The 27,373-nt window shown below is 41.9% G+C and overlaps 2 long non-coding RNA genes across 3 annotated transcripts; one reads left to right on the forward strand and one right to left on the reverse strand.

Moving 5' to 3' along the window:
- LOC309372682 lies at positions 1–25,187 on the reverse strand. Of its 2 annotated transcripts, XR_014169609.1 has the most exons (5): positions 24,588–25,187; positions 23,958–24,148; positions 22,714–22,871; positions 4,023–4,144; positions 1–2,822 (listed from the first exon to the last, which is right to left on the reverse strand). It is a non-coding gene; the product is annotated as an uncharacterized lncRNA (long non-coding RNA). The 2 variants fall into 2 exon arrangements; XR_014169608.1 differs by lacking the exon at positions 23,958–24,148.
- LOC309372695 lies at positions 24,600–27,211 on the forward strand. Its single transcript, XR_014169625.1, has 2 exons — positions 24,600–24,669; positions 26,535–27,211. It is a non-coding gene; the product is annotated as an uncharacterized lncRNA (long non-coding RNA).
- The last annotated feature ends 162 nt before the right edge of the window (positions 27,212–27,373 follow it).

Here is a 27,373-nt window from a genome sequence, read left to right on the forward strand (position 1 = left end):
TAAGGACATTAAGAGGTCTAGTTTTGCCACAGCTTGGTGAATAGCAACATGTAATAGCATGGAGCTAGGCTTTATCACTGGTGACACAAGTATGGTGGAATGCTCTCCCTGCTGAAATGCAATGGGTCCCATCAATAGTGGCATTCCTTTTGCTCTTGAAAACATACCTGTTTAGACAAGCATTCCCATGGTGTTCTAACTTGAACCTCCTGTTTAATTGTTTTAACTTTTATTCTGTTTTAATTACCTTGTTTACGGGTGTTACATTGTTTTGATGAAATTGTTGGTTGTACCGGTAGCTTTCTTTTTACAATTGGTTTCATCCTTGTCATTTTGCTTTGGGCTTTTTTGTTTGTGAAACACCTTGGCATTTGTTCTTAAAACGAAAGGCAGTATATAATGTATTTCAATGCTGCTGCTGGTGGTGGTGGTATGTGAGAGATTCACAACACTTTCTTTAGTTTAGAAATGTGCCCATGGACCCAAATGGTTGGCAAACCCTACCTAACTATACCATGCCTGAGATATTTTCTCCTTTTGCAGCCATTCATCCTGTGTCCTTCTGCAGATACAAAAGTTTTACCACAATTAATCTTCTTTCTAAGAAAGGTGAGACCTAGAATTCAGGGAGGCAGAATGGAGAAAACAGATTCCTGAGCAATGTCCTCTCTAGAATTCTATTTCCTTTCTTTTTAAAAGAGTGCATGAATTCCATTATTCATTCATGCAAATAACAATTGCTTTGTTATTTCATCATTACAGGCATACTTGTTTTGTTGCCGCCGGTAGGGTATTGTGTGTGTGTGTGTGTGTGTGTGTGTGTGTGTGCGGGGGAGACATAAAAAGCCCCAGGTTCCATTGCTTTCATTGTGTTAAGTTCAATCGCAAAGAAAATTTATGACACTCAAAAGCATTCAGAATGTACACATATCTCTATTCCCAATGTTGCTCCACACCAAGACTTTAGGATCTTCTCCAGATAGAATATGGGTAAATAAAGTTCACAAATGTCCATGTAATTAAGCAGTGAGAGAATTAAATGTTCCCAGAGCCAAACCAGGGCTGCCTGGAGAAAATATCAAGTGGTGGACCCTTATTAACCTTCTCCAGCCCCTCCTTCACCTGGCATAATACTTGAACTGCCCTGGGCCCATGGAGGCTGCCACTGAAGTGATGTGGGGCATACAGAAAAGGGGGAGCCTGAAGTAGCTGAAAAGAACTTACTTTAAGACTTAGGATTCACCTCTAGTTGTTAAAGGCACAAGGCACTTAGCAGTTAGTCTGAACTACGAAAGTCCTGGCTTATAAAGCTGTGTCAAGCAGGATTGGCCCTTAGCATAGATGTAGGGCTTCCCCCCAGGCAGCTTCTGGGGAAGGGGTTTCTGCAGTCCTCCTCTTCTTCTTTCTCCCCCTCCCTCCCTTTTGCTCACTTGTGTTCTCATTCATTTTCATTCATTTGTTGGTTGGTTGGTTCATTCATTTCATTATGGTCCCATGGTTGCAGTTGTTCCCTGCCCTATCCACTGGACTAACAAAGCAGAAGGCCTTGTATGTGAGACTTCCTACCAGCCTGCTTCCCAGCCCTGTAGATCATAAAAGGGCAGGTGTGTTGGACTTCACAGCAGGCTAGGAAAGCCCTGGCAGCTCTTTACACTCCCATTCATGAGGGGTGGTTTTTTTGTTTTTGTTTTTTTGCCTTACCTTTGCTGATGTCTGTGAGGGAGGGTGTAGAGATCCTCAGCTCTTTCCACCTGGAAGCCACCATATTATTTATCTACTATACCCCAGACATAGCAATTCCATGCTCTACACAATAGTAGGAAGAAATGTCAGACACAACAAAACGTAACCTCCTCCAGCATCTGCTACTTTTTATTGGGATGAGGAAACTGTGGTTTTCCCTCCACAATCTTCCCAGATGACACTGAGGAATGGAGGTGGGGGTGGCAACTGCCAGCCAGCTGTTCTATTGTCACCACTGCAGTAGGATAAGCCCCACTACTCTGAAGGACAAGCATGGAAGTCCCAAATGGAAGTCCCATTTATATCTCTGTAGATTCGCCTTGGAACAGTTGACCACCTACCATGAACAGCTTCATCTTTTCTGGATTTACTTTCAGTTTGTTCACCCTCACCCAGTCATTTTCCAACATCAGGCAGTCATTCAAGGATGATCCAGCATGGTCACAATTACAAATCCAGGCAGAATTAAAATTCCAAGCTCAGCACAGTGTTATCCCAGTTGCCATAGCAATTGCAGGAAATATATTTTTTGGCCAATGGTTATTTCTTTGTGCTAATGAAATGACCATTTTTCTCCAGTGAATTGAATCACAACTAATTGAGTAGTAATCAGTGCAAGCCCCCGAAGTTCAGATAAATATTGTCTTCCTAATGCTTTGTAGAAATGCAGAATCCATTAACTATCTTCAAATGAGATTTTTTTTAATTAGTTGAATCTTAGCAAACTATTACAGGCAGCATTAACACTATCTTGCCAAACTTTTCCATTTGTTTAGTGCTGGGTGAGGAAAATTTATTTTCAATTAATGGAAGGGGTGATAATGTTTGCAGTTTGTTTTCCACTCTAAAAATAAATATACAGTACTAATGATGAGCGAACATCCTCGTCTCTTTTTTTAGAAGCGCAATTCATAATTTTCTTCCCCAGATGTTTTGGGGGAGGCAATGGATGACTTCACAGATGTCAGCTGCACATCCCTCTCCTTCTTCTTCTCTCTCTCCCTCTACCTCCTACTTGCCATGTATTTCTATTCCAGAAAAATCTCTGTAATCTTTCAAGGGAACATCCTTCCTTCTGCCTGCAAATGGAACAAATGTACACATAGTTCTTGCATTTCATCCATTCTCCCAGTCCTCCACAGTCAGTCTAGCATTAGTAGCATCCAGGTCGTGAAACTGATATTGATCACCAGCTCCTCCTGCTGTGCATGACTGCAATAACAGAAGCATTAGATGATGCTTGCATATCACTCTTATCCATTGATTTTTTTTTTTGTTATATTTATATTCTGACTTTCCTCCAGTGAGCTCAATGCAATGCATATGGTGTCCCCACTTTGCCCTCACGACAACCTGATAAGGTAGGCTAGGTCAAGAGATAACGGCACTCCCAAGATTACACAGCAAACTTAAAGTGGCTAGGTGGGGATTTGTCGCCGCCCAGACTCGATCTGGCATTTTAAGCTCCATCCTATGTTGGACCTCACTGCATTTAATTTATTTCTAGAACTGAGATATCTATTGTAGAAAACTCACTTTTGTCCTTCTTGTGAAAGCAAATAAATGACAGAAGCTTTCTGTTTTCAAAAGCCCACACCTTCTGAGAGGTAAATAGCACATCTGTTCAGACCCAAGAAAGACCATGCAGATCACAATTGCCTCATTATCTTGTCATTGCAAATATACTTCTGCTGTTACTCCCATTTGTGTAGTTTGTGTTGCTTTTCCTTTGCTGCTGGGAGAGCAAGGCATAAATCCAACCATGGACATATATATATAGACAAGAGAGGCATTTCAGATTGTTTGTGTGGGCGGGGCAGGGGGGAGGATTGTCAAACAATCTCTTCATAGAACCAGTGTGTGGGTTTGAGATGTAGGCGGTCTCTTGGAGCAATTGGTGGGTGGGGTACAATTGCTAAATAAAAGAGTGGCCGTAACTGGAAGGGGTGGGATGGCACAGGAGGCAACTGCCAATACCATCTCTGTAGTCCTCCAGATTTGAGGCATGAAACTTTGTGGTGCTCCAGTGAGCAATTCTAATGTAGACATTCTATTAGGGATCATCTCCTCCCTCCCTCCCACTTCTATGCCAGTTTACTGTGCACATATATTTTCAGCACGGGACTATTAAAAAAAAATCCCTCCAGCTGGTCGTCCAAAGCGATGCATTTCAGAATTCTCCTCCTCAGTCTGATATCTCCTTCTGGGTATGGATGCAGTATGGACCTTTGCATAGTGGAAGAATATAATTTTGACATCACAATCAATCAAGTACTCACTGAACCTAGCATGTGCAGACTGCCTCAGCTCCTTTGCCTACTTTAATGGCTAGGATGCCACTGCAAGAGATCCACTTATTTGGAACCCAAACTTGTTGCCAGATCAGAGCCCATTCCTAGTCCTGGAAAAAATTAGGAGAATGGCAGATACATGAATGAAAGATACAGGAAGAAGGACGGTGTAGTGTTGGAGCAACAGCACCTGGCTGGAGAGGGGGTGGAAGCCAGGAGTGGTTGCATAAGCTCCAGCACAGGCTCCAGCCTGCTACTTTTCCTTATTTCAGTTTGCATTTAACTTATTTGACTTTTTTTAACCTGCCCTATCCCAGAATGCTCAGAAAAGGAAATAATACTTACAAGCAATTTATTCAAATATTGTATAAGGTATGAAAAAATAATGATACCCAACCCAGAGATTTGCTAGTTCAACAGAAAGTTGCATGTATTATGTGCATTGGCAGGCAGAGCAGAGAAGACAAAGGGATATATGAAACCCTCGCTGTCTCCATTTCCCCTCCCAGTAGCAATCAGTTGCAATGCAGGACACAATGAAGGATCTAGAACAGGTAGGAGGAGTCTCGGGTCCGGGGGCTAAATGTGCCCCTCCAGATTTCTTTATCTGATAGTCCCCAAGCCACACCTCACTGGCTCTGCTCTATAATAATAAGAATAATTTTATTATTTATATCCCTCCCATCTGGCTGGGTTTCCCCTGCCCCTTTGGGCAGCTTACAACATATATAAAAACATAGTAAAACTTCAAACATTACCTTCCTCAAGTGCATTTGCCTAGCTAGACTGTATCCTTGTACTGTGATAATGCCTCTTGCTGGGCTGGATGATGGATGGGGAGATGTGTGGATACACCCCTCTGACTTTTGTAGGGCTAGAATTTAGCCTGCTGTACAAAGGTTGGAGTCACATTTATTGCTGTGCTCACTTTTGGCTCTGGGCTTATCTACCACTGGAATACAGCCCCCAGAAAATTCCTCACAAGGGAATGCAACCCTTAGGCTGAAACCCCTGGGCCCCACCCCAGAGTTGGAATTATTCCTTTGACATTGCCTTTCTCTTCTCAATTAATCAACACAGAGAAAGGCTTTTCCTAAGGTTGTCATAGCTTCAATCTACTACTCCATCTACGAAAGTTGTGCCTACTTATGCAAGCAAGCCCCATTGCCTTCCATGGGATTTAGTCTCATATAGGCTTGTGCAGTCTAGCACCCAGTATACCTAGGTGCTGCTGTGGCAGAAAGGTAAACATTGTTTCCATGCGCTCTGGCACTCGTTGAGCCAGAATCAGTTTAGTCATGCTGGCCACATGACTCGGAAGGCTGTCTGTGGACAAATGCCAGCTCCCTCAACCTAAAGTTAGATGAGTGCCACACCCCATAGTTGCCTTTGACTGGATGTAATCGTCCAGGGGGTCATTTATACCTAATCATTGTGCAAATGATGGATTTCAGTCTTTGGGATGGGGTTTAGAATTATGCAAAGAACGATAGCAGCCTTAGCTTATTCTGATCAACACTACCACCAGTTGTAATGGACTGCAGGGTTCCTGTTTCATCTTGTAGGCATTCCACTGAACGCTGCCCCCATTTTAAAATTAATTAAGAAACATTTTTAAGTCAATGAGGACAGAAGTGGTGCCAGAACCAATCCAGCTGCCCCCTTGCAGGCGTCACACTGAATGTTCATTGAGGGGGTGGGGCCAGTGGCACATGAAACATCAGAAGCAAGGCTAGTCACATGCCCTAATAAGCAGGGGACTGTCTTCTGTTTGAAGGGCTGTTGGTCTTCTATTTGAATGAGCCTTCTATTTGAAGAGAAGTCCTGTTTAAGTCCAGTTGAACAATAAAGAACCATCAGAAGGGTTCTTGAGGATGTCCATCAACACTCTGGATAGCAGACTGAGCAGGCAAACTAATAATAATAATAATAATAATAATAATAATAATAATAATAATAATAATAATAGATTTCCCCAGTCACTCTGGGCGGCTCCCAACAGAATATTAAAAACACAATAAAACACCAAACAATAAAAACTTCTCCAAACAGGGTTGCCTTCAAATGTCTCCTAAAAGTCAGATAGTTGTTTATTTCCTTGACATCTGATGGTGCTGCTACCAAGAAGGCCCTTTGCCTGGTTCCCTGTAACCTCACTACTTGCAGCGAGGGAACCACCAGGAGGCCCTCAGAGCTGGCTGAATGGTGGTGGTGGAGATGCTTCTTCAGGTATACTGGGCCGAGGCCATCTAGGGCTTTAAAGGGCAGCACCAATACTTTGAATTATACTGGGAGCCAATGCAGGTTTTTCAGGACCGGTGTTATATGGTCTTGATGGCCACTCCCAGTCCTGGTCTAGCTGCCGCATTCTGGATTAATTGTAGTTTCTGGGTCACCTTCAAAGGTAGCGCCACATAGAGCACATTGCAGTAGTCCAAGCGGGAGAAAACTAGAGCATGCACTACTCTGGCGAGACAGTCTGTGGGCAGGTAGGGTCTCAGCCTGGTAGGGTGATCAGCTGGTCACAGGATTTCGTACTATGTATTGCATTTCTAATAGTAATTATTTCTAAATTAGCATTTTAGTGCAATGCAAGTCCATGTCCACTTTTGCCATTTGGAGTGCCTGTGGGATTTGGATGTACACATACCCTTGATGTACCCAGGTACCCCAAATTCAGCAGTCAATGCCTTTTCTTCTTCTTTTTGGGAATGCAACAGATCGGTCTCATTTCTTCCTCTTTCCTGCCTACCTACCGAGATAGACTGCTATAGACCGTTTCTTATGGTCCCAGCTGCTAAAGAACCCTGTACAAACTCCATAATAATGAAGTCACTGATTATTTAGGAAATTCGGTTCCAGAATGGCTCTGTTTTAACATTTGTTTGCTCCAGTCTGCCTGTATGCAGCTGCTCCCTTATCATGCTATCCAAGGACACAATCATAACACAGGAACGCATCATAGGTAGCTGCTTTCAGTGCCTGGTGGTAGATGGGGGATTTTTCTTGTGGCTTCTGACAGCCTACGTGCCTTGTAAATTAATGGAAGAGTTGAGCCCCAGGGCACCCAATCTGGTACCATTCAGCAGCACTAAATTCACTTTGAAAGGGAGGGGGGGAACCTCTCTTCATAATTCTTCAGCTTTCCAACCTCTATGATTCACATTAGCATTTCCTTAAGGTAACATTAAATTGCAGGGCCTTAGAATGTCTGCCAACAAAGGAGTTGGTTGCCCTGCCTTCATTGACAGGCATTTAGGGTTTTCCATCCAATCAGATTTCAGCATCAGGGCTGCCAAAAGAGACACTTGAAATCATCTCCATGGCAACTTCAGAGAGTGCAAAGGAGTAGCTAAATATTAAGGGGCGGGGGCAGGCGTCTCAGAGTTTGAAATAAACAAACTAATGTAGTGATATATTCTAGGAGAATGGATTTATGGGTTATGACATTCCTAAAATATCTTTATTTAATAATGAAAACTTCATTATCCAGCCCTGTGCTCAAGTGTTGCTATGGGTCTTCGGTAAATCCCCTGGAAGATCTTTCATCTTGACAGAAGTTCTAAATTACAGCATTAGTACTCAAACTGAGAAGAAGTTACAGCCTATTTTGCTTGTCCAGGGAAATGAGACGCACGTAGCTACCGAGTTAGTTATTGAAATCTAATGACTAGGAATATTAAAAAAGGAGAATTAAAAAAAATCCCTCACTGGAAGTGCTGGGGGATAAATTAAGCGATAAACCTTGAATGTTTACTGGAGTTTCATTATTTTATGAAAAAGTAATTCATCTTTATTACAGTTGAGGCTATTATGTTGCACATCATTAAGGAAGCAAAGAAGGGTGCCCCTAAAGCTAATTTTCAAACCAACTATCAGAACAAATTATGTGATATATATATATATATATATATATATATATATATATATATGTGGTATAACTTTATCCTTCCTTCCTCATTTTAGTTGTAGATTCCCTCTAAGCATATTTATGAAAGCATCTTGTTCCACTGTGAGATAAGTAGAAGCCAGCTCTTACTGATGGACCAACTGATTAACCAGTCTTGGCTTGGTCATGACTCAGCCTTAAGCTCTATTTATATTTTTATGATGTCAGGTGATGGACTGGTGAACAGGTTTGCCCACCTGTAAAAAAAACAGTGGCCTGTGGAAGATGGATCAGTTATGAATCCTGCTGACTGGATTCAGTTCTTCACCCCAAACTAGGGTAAGGAAGTTGGCCATTTGATCATCTATTAGCCCATAAATTATCTGTCCTAACTGATGGGCTAATACATAATCGCCACATCACTTCATCGCCACATAACCATAACAATTTTGTTGTGTTTGTTGAAGGCTATTATAATGCAGTAGCTAAGAATATGAAATGTGATTTGCAAATTCCACAGTAGCCTTGAACTCATAGGATGACCTCAAGTAAGCAACTATACCATCTGCTTAAGCCAGGTTTCCTCAACCTCGACCCGCCATACGTTTGAGACTACAATTCCCATCATCCCTGACCACTGGTCCTGCTAGCTAAGGATCATGGGAGTTGTAGGCCAAAAACATCTGGAGGGCCAAAATTCAGGAAGCCTGGCCTAACTCCTTGTTTGAATTTGGAAAAAAATTAGTGCTCTACCTTACAGGAATGTTGTAATGAGACAATGAATATGGAATACTTTGAACACTACCAGAGTATTATATAAACACTATTACCATCATAAGCCGTATAAATCATTTCAAATGCTTCAGTTATAGAATTTCTAGGATGTGGGGGATGAAGAGAGGAGCAATTGGGAGAAACCTCAACCAGAAAGGTCTACCTGTTCACCCGGGTCAGTTAGAATGTGTGTTTTCTATCTCAGAAAAAACTCCACTGGCTCTGAGGCAGAAGATAATTTAATCAAGGTCATTAATTAGTTTCAGCTCATTTGAAGAAAGGGATGACATTATCCTAGAGCTGGAAAAAATACCTCAGCTAGTGGTGTGTGACAATTGGATTTTAAAACAATTTTCTCCTGCTGTGTGATTCTTCCTGCTGAGTTCATTTTTTACCAGGTATTCTTCTGGCCAGGTGAGAACATCTAGTGAGAAAGTAGCAGTAGAAAAGTTTCTTGATACCATTTTCCATGGTCAGCAGGAACTGGCTGGAACTCAGTTCCAGCATCTCTCAGGTGGGTGCCATTACTATTATAAGACAACAAGGGAGGCAATCGTAGTCAATTTTGGTACCTCTTTTTCTAGAAAAATAGTGTCAGGACTTTCATTCATTGTAATAAAAATAAAGGGAACCAATAAGCATGTGCAGAGGTTTTTTATACTTGATCTTTTGGTATGGCAGCACCTACACTTTCAAACTCCTTGTTTGTTGGCACATGTACTGTACTGTTTTTGGTGCCTGCTTGAAACATTTTTGTTTAGGTAAGCCTATCCAGTGGGTGGCGCTGGGACACGGGTGGCACTGTGGGTTGAACCACAGAGCCTAGGGCTTGCCAATCAGAAGGTCAGTGGTTCGAATCCCTGCAATGGGGTGAGCTCCCATTGCTTGGTCCCAGCTCCTGCCAACCTAGCAGTTTGAAAGCATGTCAAAGTGCAAGTAGATAAATAGGTACCACTCTGGTGGGAAGGTAAACAGCGTTTCCATGTGCTGCTCTGGTTTCAGCAGAAGCGGCTTAGTCATGCTGGCCACATGACCCGGAAGCTGTACGCCGGCTCCCTCGGCCAGTAAAGTGAGATAAGTGCCGCAACCTAATGGTCAGTAGTCCCTTTACCTTTATCCAGAGATGTAGGTATTGATGCATTTCAATATTTTAAAATTAAATTACTTCCAGAGAGTGGGGCCTTACCTCACTCCAAGTCTGAGGGCATCCTACCACCCTACCAATGCAGTTGTCACCACTTCCACACCACAGGAGCCAGCAGCTGCAAAATCAAGCATAGGCCTTTTAAGAAACAGGCACCTTCTCAAAAGGAACAGGGTTAACCCCAGGTCCAGATTAGCTTGCTTTCAGAAGGCTACAGACTCAGCAATCCTTTGCGTGAATGTGAGCAAGAACCTGCCACAGTGACCTGTCCAGGGTCCCGAAAGAACATGGCTCAATTGGCCAAATAGACATGGCTCTATTGGACATGACCCTGCTCTTCCAATAAGTGCCAGTGCTTCAACCCAGCCTTCCCCGGGAACTTTGAGTCAAGCTAGGGCAGGACAATTAGTATAGATGGACAAAGTTATTTCCCCCTCAGATGATCCATTTGCTATGGTGTTTGTCAGTCTCTGGACCATGGCAGATCTCAAAGGAAATTGTTGCTGCATCAGCCCAATGTTAGTCCCACATAGGGTGCAGCTTCCCTACCTGAGTTGCCACTGTGGAAGTATCTTGTTTTCTGGTTGCAGATACACAAGGAACTGGGAAAGCAAATATGTTTATAAACCACCTCTACCCCTCAGGGATTAGACAATGATCAGCTAACCAATTCAAGTTTTATAATACTTGCTCTGAAAGGCAAATTCTAAGCAAATGATTGAAACGACTACATATTTTGGAAAGTTGTTAGTTTGCTCTCTGTGCATATACATCTTATGATTCCATAACCAAATTTTGCATGATGGTTCCTGAGGTCAAGGACTAGACATTTTGAATCAAGATGGTAGACTGAAGACTGCATTGATTTCAGAAACTGCACTGATATTTTAGTTTCTTGGAACTCCCAAGCAATGCTGGGTACAAGACTACTGGCATATCAGTAAAAAAATTTTTTTTGTGGTTTTGAATTTCAGGTACTCACACCAGTCATGTACCCTGACATTTCCAACTTGCTCTCCTTTTCAGAACATATATTCAAATGTGTTTCATGAATGCCTCGGACTAGAGAACCTTTTCCCAGTACTGTATATAGTTTTGTTAGGTGTTCTTAATTTTGTCATAGATTTGGGCAGAATGGAATGGAGGACAGAAACCATGGAGGACTGCTGCAGCAGTAGCTTGGGGTTACCACAATGCTACACTTGCCTTTATGCTGGTCTTTGGAGCAACAATATCTGGGTTGTGCTTGACTGGACTGTAGCCTTCATTTCCTTCCACTGGCTGTGTGCTGATTTGCCAAATAATATTGGAGGATATGTTCATTCAGATTATAAATAAAAATGCCTAACCCATGACCTCTCCTTAATTACCTTGCTCATGTGAACAAAAGGGTGGCTGAAACAAGAAAAGGCTGATAAGCTTGCTTTCCACCAGCAGAGGCTATGTTGGAAAAAGGTTGGCAAGGTGTAGTCCTTGAAGAGAGACAACCCAGTGCCGAGTGTATCATTTCTACCCAGCCAGTCAATCTTATTGCTCTTGCATCATAAATAATTCACTTCAGTCAACAGGTCATTTGCAATTAACACTATTTTTCCAGTCCAAAACCAAAGGTGGGAAACAGGCTAACTAGTTGACTGGTTCTCAAAAGAATGCCATAATTAAAATAGAATGTGGCTATCTTCTCAAATTTAATGCTTGTTTTATAAACCCACAGTGAGTAATGTCTGAAATAGCTGATAATCTTCCTTTCCAGTAGCATTGGCTGCATTGAATAAATATTTTTAATTAGCTCTCTTACATTTTAATGGAGTTTGTGCCCCTGTTACGACTTTTATCAATGTACAACAAGTTCTGATAAATTGCATACTTCCCCAGTTATGATGCTTGCCTAAAGAGCTTGGGCCACGCTAATTTCCTAATACCACTGTTAGTTAGAAAGAAGGAAAGAACACACACAAAAAATCCATGGTGTTATTTAGTTATTTAAACATATGACACGAGTAATGAGTGAGCTCTCCTAGGTTAATATTGGATTGACTTGGATTAAGCTATTACTGCCCCCCTTTGTGAAAGAGAATGGCACTTAGAAAACATCAAATGGAAATTACAAAATTTGTGATATTCTCATGGGTGGGGTTTTTTGCACTTAATTTGCTTTCAAGGTGGCCACAGGGTGTTTGTGAGTATCCCTCTTTCATTCTACAAATCATCTCTCCATTGGTCTGCATTCTGCAGCCTCCCTGGCTGCCCTCGTTTCCTGATGTCCTATGATGTCCTCCGTTGGGATTTCCAGCAAGTACAGGAAAGTGAGGGAGCTGTCTACTGTGTGCCTAACAACTGTTTACGTTCTTTTTAATGAATAGGTATTTTTAACTTTAAAGAAATCCATGTGAAAAGTTGTTTTGTTTTTTTTAAAAAGCATTAAAAGACACAACTTGCCTTTAACAAACCAAACAACCAACCAATCAACCAACCAACCAACCAACCAACCAGCAGGTGCACTGATATCAGGTGCTTGGTAGGCAGCCTCCCTGGCTTCCTGTGTTTTATTCAAAACTCAGGGGAAGAGGCCAGGAGTTAACTCTGACCCTACCCCCCATGGGGCTTTTTCAGATATGGATGCATATGCAGCCAAGGAGGCTGCAGCGCACTGGAGAACTATTTAAAGCAGGGGGGGCCCAAACTTTTTTCAAAGAGGGCCGAATTTGATGAAGTGAACATGCGTGAGGGCCACCAAAGTTGCTGACCTTTTGTTAGGATTGAAGTTGTTTAGCTTTTGAAGTTGCTTTGAAGTTGATTGAAGTTGTTTTTAGGATTTTACCCCAGGATATAGACTGCTGCAGGGGCCAGATTAAACTGACCAGCAGGCCGGATTAGGCCCCCAAAATGGATTTTGGACATGCCTGGTTTAAAGGAAAGATAAAAAATGTACCCTCCACACACAACCACTTCACAGCTATAAGGTTAGCTAAATTTTGCACCCATGGAAATTATAATTGTAAAGAAATTCTCATGTACCCTAAGAAAGGGGCAGAAAATTAAGTCTCTTTTGCATGAGAGAGTGAGAGAGAGAAATTCACACCATATTGAGTCTGTCAGAACCAACTCAGACACTAACAGACCACCAATCTGGGATACAACAGGGCCTGATCGCTACTCTGCCCACACCTCAACCCACCCATGTGATTTTCAAACCCCTTCCTATCTGAAATTCTTATTTTAAGTCATGCTTTATCTGAATGAATGTGCTCTGTGTCTTTCTTGCTACATAGGTCTGACCATTTAGGAAGGTTTCAATTTGTGCAGCAAAATGCTCTTATGGAACCAATCCACCCAATTAACAGAGAATTTGGTCATCATTACCAATGTTAACATTTGTGGGGTTTTTTTGTCTATTGTGGTGCTGTTATGAGTGCACAAGGGACAAGTCTATACCACAGACAACCTTCCGCTGTGGAAATATCCCAGATGTAATTCAACTTTCTCAAAAGCCAATGTGAGTGTTTCTATTGATTTTCTTGCAGATAGAATTTCCATCCCCGTGCTCCTGTACTGTTGTTTAATGTTGCTTGGTACATAGTAAAGGAAACATGAAAACGGCTTAATGAAATTAGCTAAAGAAAAATGTATTCCCAGAGAACATGAGCATATATTTTAAGGTTATTACTATGAGGCCCCATGAAACATCTATAGGGGGATCAATTGCAGAATTAACAAGACACACGTAAGGAACAACAGCGAAGAAGAAACAGGCATAGCCAGGCGCTTGCAACTGAATTGATAATGGTGCCTCTACAATAAACCCAAAATGCAATAAAGAGAATATACTATTCCTGGCATCTGGCTAATCAATGGCTTGTGAAGAGATGAAGGTCATAAAGTGCCTAGGCAGCATTAATTTTATGAGATATGTTTATAGTATAAGATCATTTTAAAATAATTTTAACTGAACTGCTCTAAATGAATAGCAGTTCTATGCCCATTTAGTTTCGACAAATGAACTAAAGGGGTTGGGAAATGCAGGAACATATCAATACTATCTATCTATCTATCTATCTATCTATCTATCTATCTATCTATCATCTATCTATCTATCATCTATCTATCTATCTATCTATCTATCTATCATCTATCTATCTATCTATCTATCTATCTATATCTATCATCTATCTATCTATCATCTATCTATCTATATGAATGAAATTATTTCATTGATTTGAGTATTGAATGCTGAATAATGTGGTTATTAGTTAATAGATGTTTTCACCTACAGCACTTTCCTTGGTGCTAGTCTGGGACCATTTATATGTACAAATGAAGAGTGGATTTGCAAGACGCGTTTTAAAGACGTGGTTTAAAGAATGAGCCAAAAGAGAAAGGAGAAGCCATGTCTTGGCCGTGAGTCCTGGAAATGCAATTAATCATCTACTACCACTACTATTCTGGGTACTATGATTTAAGAAGGCTACTGACAAGCTGGAACATGTGCAGAGACGGGCAACCAAGATGGTCTGGAAACCAGGTTTATGAGGAATGGTTGAGGGAGCTGGGTAATGTTTAGCCTGGGAAAGAGAAGACTGAGAGGAAATATGATAGCCATCTTCAAACATTTAAAAGGCTGTCACATGGAAGATGGCAGCCTTTTAAATGTTTTCTCCTGCTTCGGAGGGTAGGATTCAAACCAATGGATTAAAGTTACAAGAAAGGAGATTCCGACTAAACACCAGGAAGGACTTTCTTATATTAAGAGCTGTTTGATAGTGGAATGGACTCCCTCGGGAGGTTGTGGTCTCTCCTTCATTGGAGGTTTTTAAGCAGAGGTGGGGTGGTCCTGTCATGGATGCTTTACTTGGATTCCTGCATTGCAAGGGGTAGGACTAGATGACCCTCAGGATCCCTTCCAACTCTACAATTCTACGATTCTATTTAATAAGCTAATTTTATCAGTTCTGAACCCCAAATATGTCCAACCTTAACTTGGTTTCTGATCATCGAATCTGCATTGTACATCCACTTTCGAATCATTTTGCTAAAAATCTTACCAGTCTCTTTTTAAATAATCATTTTTATGGAAAGTTTTCAACACAAAATGCAATAAATGTCAAAGTCATCTAAAGAGAGATAAGAAAGAGACCAGAAAGAAGAGAAGAGACATGAAGCTGTTTATCACAATTATATCTTAACCCTTATTCTACACACAGACGAGTGAACCCCCTTCATCTCACTTGGGAAGTTCCTCCTCTTCCCCCAGCCTTCCACCCAGAGGGATCCTTTCTATCCTGTTTCTCATTCAGGAACCTTTGTCTTCCACCCATCACCTTCCTGCAGGTATCTGCATGTATTAATCAAATATAGTAGGCTTCAAAAAAATAAAACACACATATAGATAGAATTTACAGAAAACTAGCAATAATTAAAAGTCACAAGATAAAAAGAGAGGTGAAATAAAATAAAAAAGAGGGTCTTCCAACTTTTTGTCTGCCAATTATGTATTTAACAGTTGTTCAAAATATGCAAAGTGTGCACTCCAGAATAACTTCTAGCTGTATTAATGTCTAGAATTTTCTTATTTTGCTAGATGGTATTTTCCTCAATCTTCCCTCCCAGACATCTCATATTCTCCTTTTTCCCACTCAAAAATAGCTCTTCAGTTATTGTTGTCATTAGGTCTCCAAAACAGTCTTTCTCTGGTTCATTATGATGAATTTCTCCTAAAGGGTTCCAACAAATCTTAATGATATGAAAGTCCATACCAGTCTCAAAGAGGCTTTGCTATTACCACATACTTAGAGTTCAGCCTTTGAAATTGCAAGGCTATTACACACATAAAAAGGTAAAGGTAAAGGATTCCTGACTGTTAAGTCCAGTCGCAGATGACTCTGGGGTTGCGGCGCTCTTCTTGCTTTACAGGCTGAGGGAGCCGGCGTTTGTCCTCAGACAGTGTTTCCGGGTCATGTGGCAAGCAAGACTAAGCCGCTTCTGATGCAATGGAACAATGAAACCAGAGCAACGCATGGAAACAGTGTTTACCTTCCCGCCGGAGCGGTACCTATTCATCTACATGCACTTTTTGGCACGCTTTCGAACTGCTACGTTGGCAGGAGCTGGGACTGAGCAACGGGAGCTCACCCTGCTGTGGGGATTTGAACCGCCGACCTTCTGATCAGCAGGCCCAAGAGGTTCAGTGATTTAGACCACAGCGCCACCCGTGTCCCTATTTAGCACATAGCTGGGAGTAAGTCCCACTGAGCAGTAGGATTTACTGTACCTTTGAGAAAACGTGCCTCAGATTGTGCTGTATGAGGTTTTTTAAAAAAATAATCTTATGTTTCCTCTCCCTTAAATCATTACTGCCCTATTATTTTCACAGTTTTTCTGCTTAGAGGTAGGTAGGAAGGATTGCACCTGCAGAAAATTCTACAATGAATTCAACATATTTCAGAGTATTGGGATTATATTCTTAGCTACACCCATGAATGGAGAATGCTACTTTTGTGGATCTGTAAAAAAGACCACAGTAATAAAATCAGTGACCATCATGAGGCTGTTTGCTTCTGCTTTTGAGCTATGTGACAATCTGGGAATCTCTTCTCTTCTCATTGTCTGTTCATTTTCCCAGCCATGTGCTCCCCTGACAATTATGCTCTATTTTCTCTGCATCCATCCAGTGCTTTGTTATTATTGTCTTCCTATTTTCATTTACAGCATAATAGCAGGTGGCAGTTGACTGCCTTCAGACCAGATTTGCCAGGTTCCTTTCCTGTCTGTTTCTTGTATTGTTCCTTCCCAAATCATTAAACATCACTGTTGACATTTTCCTCTCTTTGTCAGGCAGAGAAAAACACCAACCAGATATTTAGCCAGGCTAATGTCTTGCCAAAATGTTCAAAAAGCCATTCCCAAATTGCCCTTTCACCCTCTGGAGCCAATCCCTATAGAGATATTATGAAATTCAGATATCTGCACATCCAGTCACCATAATTGCAACCGCTCCATGATGTATAGGTTGGCTTTTGCAGCTGCCTGGTTGATGGATGGATATTCAAATAGTAATTTTATGACTTCTCCAAATAATGGCTTAACATCATTTGTGTGTGCGTGTGTGTGTGTGTGTAACTACATCAGTCAGGCATGCCTTCTCAACAATGGTTGCTACTACACTTTCCAGAATGCATGTCAAATTATTCAGCTCTATCTGGCAAGCATCTTGGCACTGAACTGAACTGAATGTTCCTGGCTTAATATACCCTTTACATCACATATCAGTATGGCGTGTCTTCATACTGCTTTGTGTCACTACAGCAGGGTTAGCCAATGTGGTGGCCTCCAGATGTTTTAGACCAGGCTTCCTGAACCTTGGCCCTCCAGATGTTTTTGGCCTACAACTCCCATGATCCCTAGCTAGCAGGACCAGTGGTCAGGGATGCTGGGAATTGTAGTCTAAAACATCTGGAGGGCCGAGGTTGAGGAAGCCTGTTTTAGACCAAAGAGCCCATTAGCCTTGATCACTGGGGTGAGTTATGATGGATGTTAGGTGTTGTAGTCCACCACAGTGGGAGGCTACCACTGCACTAGAATATCACACCTTCTTGATCCAATTCTGTCACTAAAAGAAAATGTCACTAATCTTCTCACTAAGGTTGTGCCAACTATTCCACATATCCCATTTTCAGGCACAAAATAGTACTGTTGTTGTTGTTGTTGTTGTTGTTGTTGTTGTTGTTGTTGTGTGAATGAAAGAAAGAGAAAGAGGGAGAGAGGTGGAAAGAGATCAGAATTTTTTTTGACCCCATCTTCTTTTATGATTATATTTAGTGCCATTGATTTTTCCAGCTGCTTATCATCATTATTGACATTGCCATTTATATCCCCCCTTTCCTCTAAGGAGCTCAAAGTGATGTCTATTCCCTGCTCCCCATTTCATCTTCTTAACAATCCTGTGTGTTAGATTAAGCTGAGAAATCATGATGGGCCCAAGAGCACTCAGTGAGCTTCATAGCTGAATAAGGATCTGAATACTGGCATCTTGGGAGATAGCCCAACATTCTAGCCACTACATCTCACTGGTTCTCAATCAGCCAATCACGTATCACATGGTGATTTGGATGACGTTACAATTTACATAGCCGATTAGATTTAGGGCAAACTAGGTGAATTCCAAATTATTCAGAACTTTGGTCCATTGTGAAAATTGGTATGTTGTGATGAAGAGCAATGACAAGTTCTGTTCTTGATCTGATGCTTGAAGACGGGATGGGATCACCCTAACAAAAATGTGTATGATGATATCTACTAGCTATCACTTGGGGAAGCAAGTATATTTACACTGAGTGACAGTGAAGCTGGCAGTTAAACAGTTAAGCACAATGCCAGTGAAAACAAACTGCGGCCCATAAACCCTGTCACCCATTGTATCTTGCATCTTCCTTGTGGTGTCTGGGGGCACTGTGGGATTCTTGTTTCATAGATCCTAGCTTCGGCCAAACTTTGTCCTGCTTTCTCCAGAAAAAGTAGTTTAAATGATGCCATTTACATTTGCCACAGCACCTTCCTCATTCCAGCCAAGATGGTAGAAAAGTTCATTGTTCTCAATTACAACTTGATTAACTGTGGAATCAGCTTAAAAGAAACTTCTCCTGTTTTCCAAACTGCCCTGTTCATCATCTCTAAGAAAAACTAGCTCATTGATAAAGTAGCCAGAAGATAATCCTTCAGTCCTGTGACTGGCCATGCATTTTATAGTTATCTTACCCTCTCAGTTCTATCACAGCTTTGATTAATATTGAGTCTCTTCTTTAATATGGACTCCATGCAGAAAAGCTACTTTGTACTTCTGCTGCTTTTCAGCTGACATGCAGAAATTCAATGAAATTAGGCAGGTAGGAAGCAAGATGATTGCAGTGAGAGAGAGGATAAGTATTCGATGTGACATCAAATATTAATGCTAATGGGGAAACTGAATGGTTGTGATTTATCTTTGTATTAGAATACATTATTATATTTAAAAGCTCAATATTTTAAAATAATCTTCTTGTTTAATTTGAAAATGTATGGTTCTCTACTATTGCCTACTGCGGCAAGATATAATTCCCGGTGGGCATTTCCACTCCTTTGTTGGCAGTGGGAGCACCATGCGCAGTTGACTTGTGGAGTGCAGTTTGTCTCTGCGCGGAGAAAGAGAGAATATGAAGTAACTAAGACTAAAACTAAACCTGTCCCCCAGCATGTTTGGGGGAACTTCAATCCAGGGTGATCCTGGGATCATGAAGCACAATAAGGTATGCTAAGTACAAAGCAATTTCCTTTTCAATGAGTCAGACTATTGATCAGTCCTAGACTGATTGGCTCTCCAGGGTTTTTGACCAGGGACATTTCCACCCCATTTCAGTGGGAACTGAATCTGGGAGCTTTGCATGCAAGGTGCATAGTTAAACTATGGCACTTGCTCTCCTCAGGGGCAGTGATGGCTACCAACCTAGATGGCTTTTAAATATGATTAGAAAAATGGTTGAAGGAGAAGGCTATCTGCCTCCACCTTCAATTTCCCTGATCCAGGAGGCTCTTCTTATATTATGATGTTCTTCAGGCCCTACCACTGAGCCACAGCCCTTCGAAATGGGTGTGAAGAATTACAGTATAATATACAAACTACAGGGGAATGGGACACAGCATGGATACTGTTGGCATGCAACCAAGGAAACGGGGGCAATTGGCAGACCCCCAGCTGGCTCCAGCTCACCGGCCGGTGTGCCAGGCGATCTCCAGTCCTTGGTACAGCATCTGCGACCCGAGCTTCAGAAGCCGGGGCACGCTACTCAGCAGAGTAAACACTACACAACAGAAGTGGCAGGAGAAGTTGTGTGAGCATATTGACAAGCAGTTTATTCGGCACACATCAGGACAAAAGGAAACACGTCTGATCTCCTTTGTGTCCAAAGCAAGACAGCATAAGCAAAAGCTATACACAAACGGAAGTTCCTAGCAAGCTGTGCTGGAGTGTAAACAGACATCTGACATACAACAATTCCACACGTCTGTTCTTAAGGTGGAATGGAATATTCCAACAGGCACAACTAAGGGGAGCTCAAATATGTTTCACTGTAAAGGCAATCACCAATGCTCCATTGTGCATCTCATGATTTCCAGATGTCTTGGACACACTACACAGAGTGAGAGAAATGTTGAAGGCTGCCTATACCACTAAGCCTGAATGAGACATTCTCCACACACACACAAACACCATCTCTGGTAAGTATTATGAAGTGTGGGAATGGCACAGATTGTCATCTCAAGGGCAAAGACTTCTGACAGGCAGTGTGCTCCTATGAAATCGTTGGGAGTACACTAGGGGCTGAAATCTACTGAGATTATAACAACAGCAACAATCCCATGTAGATGTATAAGCATGTGCTTTTACTTCACTTGGGAGCATTTTTAGATGACCATGGGCACATGTGAATCCAAAGATGATTGTGACTGGAAATGCAATTGGGCAGATCTGCATATGTGTAGGATCCAGACCACATGCATATGTAATATATAGTACTGGTACATACTGCCATTGCTACAACCGAGATTTAGAGGTTGACAGTCAGTGCTCAGCCATATCTTTATATATGCCATTGCACTCTCCCAGATTCTGCAGGAAATACCATTAATTCAATATAAGCCACACCTGAATATAAACCACACCTTTAAAATTGGGGGGGGGGAGGAGGAAAGGAAAATACCTGAATATAAGCCGCTCCCTTGGGGGGGGGGTGAGCCGCGCGGTGTTGCCAGCAGCCTTTCCCCTTCCTCGCTCTCTCCCTTCCCAGCCTTGGGGGAGAGGACGGGGCACTATGCATGGGGCGGGCACTGCTTTGCCACACTTCTGGTTGCATACCATAATGTCAGGAATATAAGCCACACTTTAACTTTTCACGGTCGGAATTTGGGGGGGGGGGAGTGAGGCTTATATTCAGGCCAATACGGTATGTTTGTGTGTGTGTGTGTGTGTACTGGTTTTAGGTCTGAGAACCGATGCCTTTAACAGAATCACCTTTTTATAGTCCTATACTTGCAACCTCAATTTTGTACCTTCATGTAAACTAAGGAAAACACGGAATAACCAGCAGCACTTCACAAAATAAAGCATAGGTCAAAATCGCCATTAGGAAGCACTGAATACATCAGTTTTCTCTTGAATTTTCTACAGAAAACCAGGTGGCTGGCCTCTGTCGAAATGAGAGCAAGTCCTATAGAAAAATAAACACAGGCAGGTATGAGTGAAATTCCCATTAGGGACAGATAGAGCAGCCATGCCAAAGAAATGGCTCCAGAAACAAAACTTGACACTAGTGATAATACAATAGCAAAATAAAGCTAAGAGATCACTCCAGCCTGCTGGATTTGAAATGCTTAATCAAAAGTGACTTCTGCTATTGCAGCTGAAAAAGCAATGTTTTCAGCCTTCTATTAATTTCCATATAAAAACCATCTAATGGGGAGCTGCTAGGGAGAGGACGGAGATCAATCTGCCATAATGACACGCTGGAGACCGGAGGGGGAAATGCAAACTTGGAGCAATTTCATGGCAGGTGCAACCTTGGAAAGAATGGCCATTTTTCGGAGTTAATTTGTTCCCTTGACATGTTTGAAATCCATATTTGTACTTTAAAGGTCTAAAATGCAAGCTGATTTAAAACATAGCCAAATATTTCTAAGCATTTCAACCACATCCAATGATAAATTAGTAACAACTCCCCAGTGATAGGACAGCTGGTTATCTTTTATCTCGCACTGCCAAAAGACAAAACAGGACAGCTCATCCCCTCTTTTGGTTTCACGCTCATTTCTCCAGACTTAAAGTTATTTGAATTGATCACAAGTAACAAGGGGCAGAGTAATGAAATAAAAACGATGATGATAATAGTTGGGCTTTTCAGGGAAATGCAAAGGATTTTGTTGTTGAATTGCCAGTACATTTAAGTCTAAGTCCTCTCTCTCTCCCCCCCTTCTCTCTCGCACGCACGCACACACACTGCACTGACACTGATATTTCAAGTCTCAAAATATTTCTTATTTTTGAAAACATTTTGCATTGTCCAGTAGCAGTAAATATTTAACTGCTGGGGAAATGAATAGAGCACAAGCAGGCTTCAAACTTCTTCTCTGCAAGATAATTTTTTGAATTCTATCTTAGTTTATACATCTGCCAGATGAGCACAATTATAACTTCCCTTTTTATAGCATGAAATTGTAAAAGGGAGAGAACAACACCCGCGCACACCTCTTGTTTAGTTACCCTTTAGTGGTTATTACCCAGGGTCGCCTGTAAAGGCTCAGAGAGTTCCACATTCATACTGAACTGCTCTCGTGCATATTCCTTCAACATCAGGACTTTCAAATATTTCCTAACAACCTGCCCTTCCATCCCATAAGCTTCATTAGGGCATATTGGATCCTATGAGCTAGTTTAGGATGGTCACTAAGCACCCCGGGGATATTTACTCACTTCATCTCTATGTCATCAACACCTGCCCCATCTATCAACTGGAAGCAGCAGAGGGGGAAACCAGGGCCATCCTCCATTTATCATCCTGTCCCAGCTATGGCCACTGCAAAATATCAAGTGCCTTTTGCAGAGCGAGGAGTCCAGGGCAGATGGCCATATGTCATCCCTACTGCTTGCACAGAGAGCGTCAGTTGAAGCATCAGAGGGAGGGACCAACAGAACCCTTCCATCTGGCATCTCCTGGTGCAGTCACTGAAGAATGTCAACAATTAGAAGGAAAGGGCATCTTTCAGTTTGCTGTTGAATTATGATAACTGTTTTCATCAAAATAAGGGCAGGATATTAATGACCAACCAACCACTAGCAGGACACTCACAAGGTTGGGACAACAGGTTGAAACTCCAGTAATCAGCTGCCAAGTCCCACTGGTGAGAGATGAACTGAAGGCAGATGTTACCTGTCAGAGGTGAGCCAGGAGCCAGGAAGAATCAGGAATTGAGCCAGGAAATCTGGTTGGAGGACAAAGCTAGGAACCTGAGGCAAGAATACATAAGAGCCAGGAGGTATTTGTTGTTAAAATAAGGCCTCACTCTGAATAGGGAGTTTTTCATACGCTTTATGCCCAGGAGGGCACAATGACTAACTTGGATGGGTGGGGTCAGCTCAGAGGTGAGAATACTTAATTTACGATAAGATTTCCAGTAAAATATACCACACTGAGCAGCAATGCAGAAAACAGAAGCATATCAGTTCTAGCCCTGTTAGCTCCTGATACTTTGCCACACAAGTTGCTCACTTCTCTTTTTGCATTTGAGATACTCGGGAGCTGAGATTTAGTGAAAGGTCAGCCGGTAGCTGACCCCTGACATATGCTTCTTCAATAATTCTTGCAACAGTATGAGAAGGTTCTCCTACCCTGCTGCATTAGAGATCCAACTCTGGAGAACTGCTCTCTGCAGCATCTGGTACCAATAGGCTTGCCAGATGAAAATTCACAACTGAAGGAAATGTTGATACCTGAAATTGGGATAACCACCATATTTTATGGAAGTAAGTGTGGAAACAAGGATTACCATTTTAGCGCTACTTATTTCTGATCATCTGCAGCAGTTGGTAGTAACCTTTTTGTAGCTCCTACGGTTGGTTTCCTTTCTGCCCTTTCTTGTTTCTTTCATCCCATCCACAGATTGAAGAGACAAAAGGTGGATGGGTTTTAGACCATAGTTCTGTAGCTGCTTACTATAGTTCTAGGGAGAGCACAAGCTTCAGCACCTTCCTGATTTCTGCCTAATAACTGAGGATTCTTTCGGCAGGTTCAGTCTTCATAATATTGTTATAGGAGCGAAAAACTGAGGATCCTAGTTCTTTTCAGATCTGGAAGGACACTTCCAACCCAACCCAACCCAACCCAACCCTAACCCTCCCTCCTTTTAATTGAAAGCACATTGTAGTCAGCACATTGGAACTTCTTTCCCTGAGGAATAATTCCATGGGCCTTTAAGTGAGACTCACACTGTTAGTCACAATTCCTTTTCATCTCCATGCTCCTTCAGGGCAGGCAGTAATTTTCTGTTGCCTTATGAAAAGCATTGCATGATGAGGCTCTTGGTGCCAGCTTACCTCTGCTAAGCAACAAGTAAGGAGCTGGAGCTGACGGTGTTGTGCCAATCCCTTGCCTCTTCCTGCCCATTCCTATCACTGTGGATTCCTACCACCAATTGTCTCTTGCTTTATATTTGGATGGCAAACTTGTTTGGGCAGAGTTGTCTTTTTGCTATGTTTCCTCCCCAATGGCGAGATCAGACGTGCTGCTGTGATTCAGATAATAATAAGCATAATAAGTGCACAGAGATCCCTGTTCTTCCTCTGGGCTTGTCCCCACTGGAGTTTAATCTGTACTTGTTTGTATTCCCCTTTCATTGCCATGGTTCATATGACACACACACATCCCTATCCAAGGGGCAGCCCACAGTTTTTGAGCAGTAAAATACGATTTTCCTAATCTGAGGAAGTCCAGATAGGAGAAGTATATCCAGGCAAAACCTCATGTTTCTTGGCGGTGAAACTGCTTGAGCACCGTGTGTGTGTGTGTGTAGGGGTTTCTGGTAACATTTGTGTGATAGTACCACACCCTGTGCCTGCTTTGTTTCTGACCAGAGGAAGGGTGTAGGTTTGCCTCTTTTATTTTAACCACCACCCCCCTGCTACTGATCTGAACTAATTCAAAATAGCTGTAATAAAAAGAATTACCTTGCAGGCTGGCTCTGCTTTGTTTTAACCAGGCTGATGTATTTGACTGAGCAGCAGTCCTGCCTCTTCTCTCACCCTCTTGGTAAGCTATAACTTTGCCCCTGGTGGGCTCTCTTCTTTGATGAGCTGCATGGGGTGGGGGCAACAGGAAGTGAGGCTGAGGTTGGTCTGCAGAGAGAAGCATGTGAACAGGTCTGGCTGGTGTGAGCATCACACACCCTGCTTTCCAGTAAATGTTAACCAAATGAGGTTTATGTATGTATCTGGGTGTACATCTTTTTCCTTGCTGCTTCTCAAATTTGCAGCTATGTCACCTCAGTGAGAAACACCGGAGGCTTTAAGAACATGATCCCATTTGGAAGGTGAGTGGGGACAGGAGAGTGCAGGGCTTTTCATCTTGTCCTAAGGGTCTCTGGATTCCTCCCCTAGCTCCCAATTATTTTGGGCAACCTGTTCTTCCCTTCCTGTGTGTTCCCACCACACATTGAGGAGTTCCCCTCTTTTGCCGCTGTGGTGTTTCCATCTCCACCTCTGCCTAGTTCCTTCTTGGCTGGGAACAAATGGGACTGGTTTCAATGGGTGGAACTGATTGGACAGACTAGTGACATCCAGTGGCGTAGCATGGGGGTGCAGGGGGGGGGGCCGGCCGCACCGGGCGCAACATCTGGGGGTTAGGGTTAGGGGGCGCAAATCCACGGGTTAGGGGGTGCAAATTACTTGCCTTGCCCCGGGTGCTGACAACCTACGCTACGCCACTGGTGACATCGGAGTCCCACCAAGCACTGCCCACTAGTATGGATGGGGAAACACCTCTATATTTGAGGTGCATTGCCATTAAAAATGCTGCTGTATGGACCACAGACTCACACACCAAAAAAAGGGAACCATGTTTATATTTCTGCCCTGTTTCTGACAAGTTCCCATCAGTCCTAGGATGAAGGCATTGGAAAGATTCCCAATGGTTCCAAGACTAGTCTAGTCTTAAATTAGTGTTCGAGCCAAGCCAAAAGAAAAAAGAGGCAATAGCAATTTAAAATTCATAGTGATAACAAAAAATCCCAAATTAAATAGCATCTATTTAATTCTGAATGATACTTTGCAATTCACCAATACAAATAAGAACTACAAAATAACTGATAGGATAAAGATTTAAATTAAAATAGATGCTTTTTTCTTCTTTTTGCTGGCTATTAATCAACCACCATATAATACTCATTATGCTCTAATGATACTATTAATAATGTGACTTTACAACCATTTTGTACAATTATTGTCTTTCATCAATGCAATTAGCACATCATTTATGTCCATTTGCTATTTCTAATGATTAACTGTTTTATTTTAAATCATTCTGCATTTACAGCATTGTTATCTGATCCTGGATTTTTTTTATAATTGTGATTTTTTAAAATTGCTGTTCGTCTCTTCTCCTGCTTCTTCAACCCCACTCCTTTTCCCCCCAGTTATTTAAGATCAAAGGAAAATGTACAATGTGTGCTGAAAGGAATTTATTAACAAAATGAGTACCACCCACTGCCATGGCTTGCAGCTGTTTTCCCTATGCACATTCATAAATTTGCCCTGTCCTGTTTCTGCATTAATTTGATTTTTTGATTTTTTTAAAAATCTACATGAACGTTCATATTTGCGCATGCATTTTTGGAAATATCTTCTCTTGCAATATGGATTTCTAAACTTATTTTATCATAAAATGTGCATTTTTTATTGCACACATTTTCATATTTTTTTGAGTTGATAACCACACTGCAAAATCCAAAGGACAACTGGTCTTCTTGGTGTGGATCAGTTTGGTTGTTCTGGAATTCACAAAGACCAAGTTTGTCAAGCATTCCTCAAACAGATCCTAAAAGTTAACCGCATTCAGCTGAATTCATGGTGTGTTTTCTGCTGCTATTGCTCTAGCCATCTCTCTTCATTTGTTCCCAGTTCCTTGGTTACCCATGAAGCTTCCTGAGCTCTTCTAAGTAGGAGAATACATGCTATCTCCCCATTCCAAAGGATTGGTCCGAACTTCAACAGGAACACCAAGTAGAGAAGCCATCCATCTAGATTCCTGTCTCTGCGGGTGGATCTTTCATCCCTGCAGAAGTGATCTGCCCAAGACAATGGAGTTACATTAAGGTTCCCTCAATCTCCTCCTACTTCAGATCAAAACACCAGATCTATGTGAGTGGTGCCAGGTTTCAATGGGAAAAGGCTATGGTTACCATGGCAGCAGTTAACTTTCATTTTTGTTGGCCAACCAGTGCTATGACTCCTGACCGTGATAAGAGGAAGCCTGCCCAGACAATAGCAGACATATTTATCCTTGCTTAATGACACTTCAGTGGCAGCTGAAGCCACATCTCCTGAAATCCAAGCTTGAGTTTTAATTTTCACTGTATTCTGCTCTTTTTAATTGCTTGGCTTTGAAGTTCTTTCCGTAATTCTGAAACTGGGGCTTAGCGTTGCCTTTTATTTCACCTTCATCCTGAAGTTTCTGCTTAATGTCTTTGACCGGAATGGTTGCCCAGTTTCCTGGCATGGCAATTTATTTGTTGCTTTTTAAAGATTTCTGGTCTTCTGGATTCTGGAATAAACTTACATGCTTTCTTTAATATAAATAGCAACACTTGGATTTCTATCCTTGATAAAGTAGGCTTTCAGTTAAGCAAATGTATACATGCTAGCCTGTCAGCATTATTAATACTGTCAAAGTGCTGATCAATGACTGTACCTTCTCTTTCCGTCTCTGGCTGGCATTCACAAGCTTTCTGTTCAGGGGG

This window comes from Podarcis melisellensis (genome assembly GCF_964234715.1).
Source record: "Podarcis melisellensis genome assembly, chromosome: 6".
Taxonomy (NCBI): domain Eukaryota; kingdom Metazoa; phylum Chordata; class Lepidosauria; order Squamata; family Lacertidae; genus Podarcis; species Podarcis melisellensis.